Source organism: Seriola lalandi, unplaced genomic scaffold, assembly GCF_002814215.2.
Source record: "Seriola lalandi dorsalis isolate HSWRI2012SDOR001 ecotype SW California unplaced genomic scaffold, Sedor1 jcf7180002051354, whole genome shotgun sequence".
NCBI lineage: Eukaryota > Metazoa > Chordata > Actinopteri > Carangiformes > Carangidae > Seriola > Seriola lalandi.
This window is the reverse complement of record NW_019521907.1, coordinates 1-4095: the sequence shown is the minus strand read 5'-3', so window position 1 is coordinate 4095 and position 4095 is coordinate 1. Positions and strand designations below refer to the sequence as shown.

Here is a 4095-nt window from a genome sequence, read left to right as displayed (position 1 = left end):
GTAGATGTTCAAATTACAGAGTGCTAGCTAAAGCTACAGTTAGAAAACCTACGTTTACTACCTTAATCAGATACAGGTTGCAATTTTCACAAAATTAGACTCGGTATCGCAATGCAGCCCTATCCCTGTCGTATTCTATGTAATATAGCCTATATTAAGAGCGACATTCATATTGTATGATACTGTTGTACATTTCCATGACACAATGTGTGTGCAGTGGTTCTATGTTTTGATGGTTTGCACCAAGACCCTGTTAGTATAATTAGCGTGTAACGTAATATAACTTATACGAGTTTTAAGTGACTCAATCTCTTGCCCTTCATGCTTTACGGGAGGCTTTAAATTCTATTGCACTACTCTGTCCAGCAACCAACAGAGGGAGCTGCTCCGCGGTTCCATGGTGTAATGGTTAGCACTCTGGACTCTGAATCCAGCGATCCGAGTTCAAATCTCGGTGGGACCTGTTTATTTGGACGTAGTAAGACAGTGTGCCCTTCTGTTTTGAGAAAGTCACCCACCTTCCGACAGCACCATGTAATTACCCACTAGCACCTATTTGCTTCTTTTTACTTGACAACATGTTTACATTGAATCCCCTACTTTTATTCACTGTAGATCTAAATTTAGAGAGACGTTTAGGCCCAATGCATTGTGATTGATGCAATTTATTTGCACTTCCTGGAAGCGACGTCTTTTCTCGTTTTTTTTAAGCCTGAACGGCATCTTACACAGTCAGGATGGCCGAGCGGTCTAAGGCGCTGCGTTCAGGTCGCAGTCTCCTCTGGAGGCGTGGGTTCGAATCCCACTTCTGACAGCCTTTGCTTTTAATGGGACTTGATCCCTGTCAGGTGATATCAGCTAAGAAAAAGTTGACAAACACTTGCAGGAATGTTTGTGCTCTGTTTCCACCACAAGTGGCGATGCGGTAGGTCAAACCATCTCGGCCTTCAATGAACTGTTTGAACTGTATTTAATCAACTGTTTGGATTTAACTATCATTATTTTTTTTAATTAATTTGTATGCATAGCATGAAATTATAAATATTATTCAGTCATGTTACCCTCTAGATTTTGTTTGTACAAATTTGTGGAAACAGACGCCCACACACCTTTCCACTGTCCTCCACAACTGCATTCCTTTTACCCATACGTTTTTTCAAAATGGGAACTAGATCTAACTTGATCTCACTTAGAGTCCAAAGTACTATCCATAAAAAAAATTCAATTAATTTATATATTAACACAGCCTCATTTATGTTTCAAGTTCATCATTCATTTAAATACCATTTTATTTAACTTTTAGCATATTGATTCAATTATGTTAGCATTTACTTGTCTATTTATTGATCTAGTCACCAGGTCATTTTTGCACAGAATGAGTGACCACAAATTTGTGTTTATTAGGGGTTCCATGGTGTAATGGTTAGCACTCTGGACTTTGAATCCAGTGATCCGAGTTCAAATCTCGGTGGAACCTAATTCGAAGGTTAACTTATAGTAATCATAGGGCTTTAGCAGTAATACACATCTTATGTTGTTCATGGCAACAGTAAGACCAGGAAATCACTAACCAAAGCTATACCCACACGGTCAATATGGTACTTAAATGATATCAAATTCTCCTGAAAACGGTTAAGACAGTCATTTTTTCAATCATCTGTCTTTCTATTTTATTATCATCAAACCAGGTAATGTAATCAGACCACAGAGGCCCACACACCACTTCCCCCACAACTTCCATTCTCTCACCAGGATCTATTGAGATCTGAACCCTGATCATTGGAGTCCAAGTGGAACCCAACCGATATTGGATTTTTGGGGCTGATAGGAGTAAAAAAAAGTATAATTATATATATATATAAAACTTAATGAATCGACAACAAAATGGGACAGACAGACCAGTTTTTCATCATTGTCTTCAGAACATCTTAGAAATCTTGAAATAATAGAATCGTTGGAGAATTTCCCACACTACTGGCTTCAGCCCCAGGTGGTCTGTGCTTAGCTTCAGACCTTGTCACCTCATAGAAATACCCCTGATCAACAAATGACATTTACAACAGGAAGACGGTTCATGTTACCTAAAGTGAAACCAAGTATGATACTGCAAACGTACAGAAGCATGGCCAGGTGAAACTCAATACCAGAGCACATTGTTCTAGAAAATACTGAAGATCTGAGATCAGATCTAGTGACAACTGGTGTGAGAGAGAAAAAGGAAATTTTATTTATTTACTTTTAAATAATTTTTTTATTTACTTTTTAACTATTCATTTATTTCTGTATATCCTTATCTGTGGCCAGAAATCGATTAATTCAGCTTAAACCAGTATATTGATTTTGGACACAGACAAACAATCTACAAGTCCCTCAAGCTGAATGACCATATAGGTCCCTACCCTCTCATATGACCTACTCAAGCATCTCCTGAAATAGCCTCCCTGCAGTGGCAGTTGGACAAGAGTTTCATTGTCATGGTTACAATGATACATTTATGATTTTATAATAAATACATAAGTTGAGGGTGTGGAATGGTCATGTATAAAATAGACAACAATGATAATTGGTTTCAGTTAAGAAATGAACAGACATAGGTGTCTCTGGTCAACTGGTGTCAAAGTTACCTGTTTTGTGAGTTCCAGTTCAGTGTTCACTGCACAGAAGTTCTACACACTTCCAGGATCAAGTGCTGATTTTACCCTAATGTGAGACGGCCTTTTGTTCTTTCTGTACAGCTTCTCAAAATCAGGTCCCACCGAGATTTGAACTCGGATCGCTGGATTCAGAGTCCAGAGTGCTAACCATTACACCATGGAACCATTGTATCGACTTCAAAGGACTATTAAAAAAAAACTCAAGCGAAGTTGCTGGAGGATTTTGTGTATAAATAAAGTTTGTGTTTAAACTATTTTGGGAAAGAGGTGGAAAACAATTATCGTTAAAGCGAATACAAAAGTGCGTTCAGATTTCCTGTATATGCAATAACCCGGAATGAAGTACCCTTACAAGTGACTTTTAAGTGGAACGTCATGTAAGTACGTTATTGTACGTACTGTAAATCATATTCACTGTCAGGATGGCCGAGCGGTCTAAGGCGCTGCGTTCAGGTCGCAGTCTCCCCTGGAGGCGTGGGTTCGAATCCCACTTCTGACATCAACATTTTCATCGGCGTTGATAATCGTTTTCACCTATCAATGCGTTTAAATGGTCTCATGGCGCCTTCTGCTGTTGTGGAGGTAAAGAGGCATATTACTCAGGACGCGCAAGAAAATCTAGAGCATCATCACGGCTGAAAGATTGTACGAAAAGTCGGTTTATATGACAGGCTGTAGTTTTATGTAAGGTTTAATAGAAATATGTTGTCAAGTAGTTGTTTGTTGCAAAAGAAAATCGTTAGTGGTGTTTTGTATGTGCAAGTAATACTGTTAGGGAGTCAGCATTTGGAAAACATGTTTTGTTGTTGTGTTAAGTTTGGACAGGAAATGAGCTCCGACTATTTACGACAATATTTAATCTATGGAGACTGGAAAAATTTAGCTGATCTGATGAGTCTGGATTTATGCTCAGGTAGCAGATGGTTAAATTTGGCATCGATGGGATTGATTTCGTTGGCCTCTTAATCTTGATCAATCATTGTTTGAATGACACAATCTATCTGTGTTTTGTTGCTGCCATATACATCCGTTTATGGAAATAATTAACCATCTTCTAATGTCCATTTCAAGCAGGGTAATACCATGTCACAAAGTAATAATAATAATATTTGTTCCGATTTACTCATTGTCTGCATTACCAATGTTGAACAATTGGATAACAATAATTCAAGTAGCTGCAGTTTTTTTTCCAGCAGGTGGTGGTATACAACCAAAAATTGGTCTCAATGCTTGTTTCTAGTTATCTGTCCAATTTATGCCCAGTGTCTTCTCTGTTTCTGTCCCCTACACAGATTATAACTATTTATTCTCATCCTTTTAAAAAATCTTGGAATGTTATTGTAAAATATTAACAATAAGCAAGCAATAATTTCAAGGATAATTTCAAAATTAATCAATGGAAAGTATGTTTTAGTACAACTGTCTTTTTTTTTTTTTTTTT

The 4095-nt window shown here is 37.6% G+C and overlaps 5 non-coding genes across 5 annotated transcripts; 4 read left to right on the top strand and 1 right to left on the bottom strand.

Annotated features, from left to right (window-relative positions):
- The first annotated feature begins 391 nt into the window (after nt 1-391).
- On the top strand, nt 392-463 carry trnaq-cug (transfer RNA glutamine (anticodon CUG)). The gene has a single exon. It is a non-coding gene; the product is annotated as a tRNA-Gln (tRNA).
- Nucleotides 464-731: 268 nt separating this feature from the next.
- On the top strand, nt 732-814 carry trnal-cag (transfer RNA leucine (anticodon CAG)). Its single transcript has one exon. It is a non-coding gene; the product is annotated as a tRNA-Leu (tRNA).
- Nucleotides 815-1405: 591 nt separating this feature from the next.
- Nucleotides 1406-1477, top strand: trnaq-uug (transfer RNA glutamine (anticodon UUG)). Its single transcript has one exon. It is a non-coding gene; the product is annotated as a tRNA-Gln (tRNA).
- A 1270-nt stretch (nt 1478-2747) lies between these two features.
- Nucleotides 2748-2819, bottom strand: trnaq-cug (transfer RNA glutamine (anticodon CUG)). The gene has a single exon. It is a non-coding gene; the product is annotated as a tRNA-Gln (tRNA).
- Nucleotides 2820-3070: 251 nt separating this feature from the next.
- Nucleotides 3071-3153, top strand: trnal-cag (transfer RNA leucine (anticodon CAG)). The gene has a single exon. It is a non-coding gene; the product is annotated as a tRNA-Leu (tRNA).
- The last annotated feature ends 942 nt before the right edge of the window (nt 3154-4095 follow it).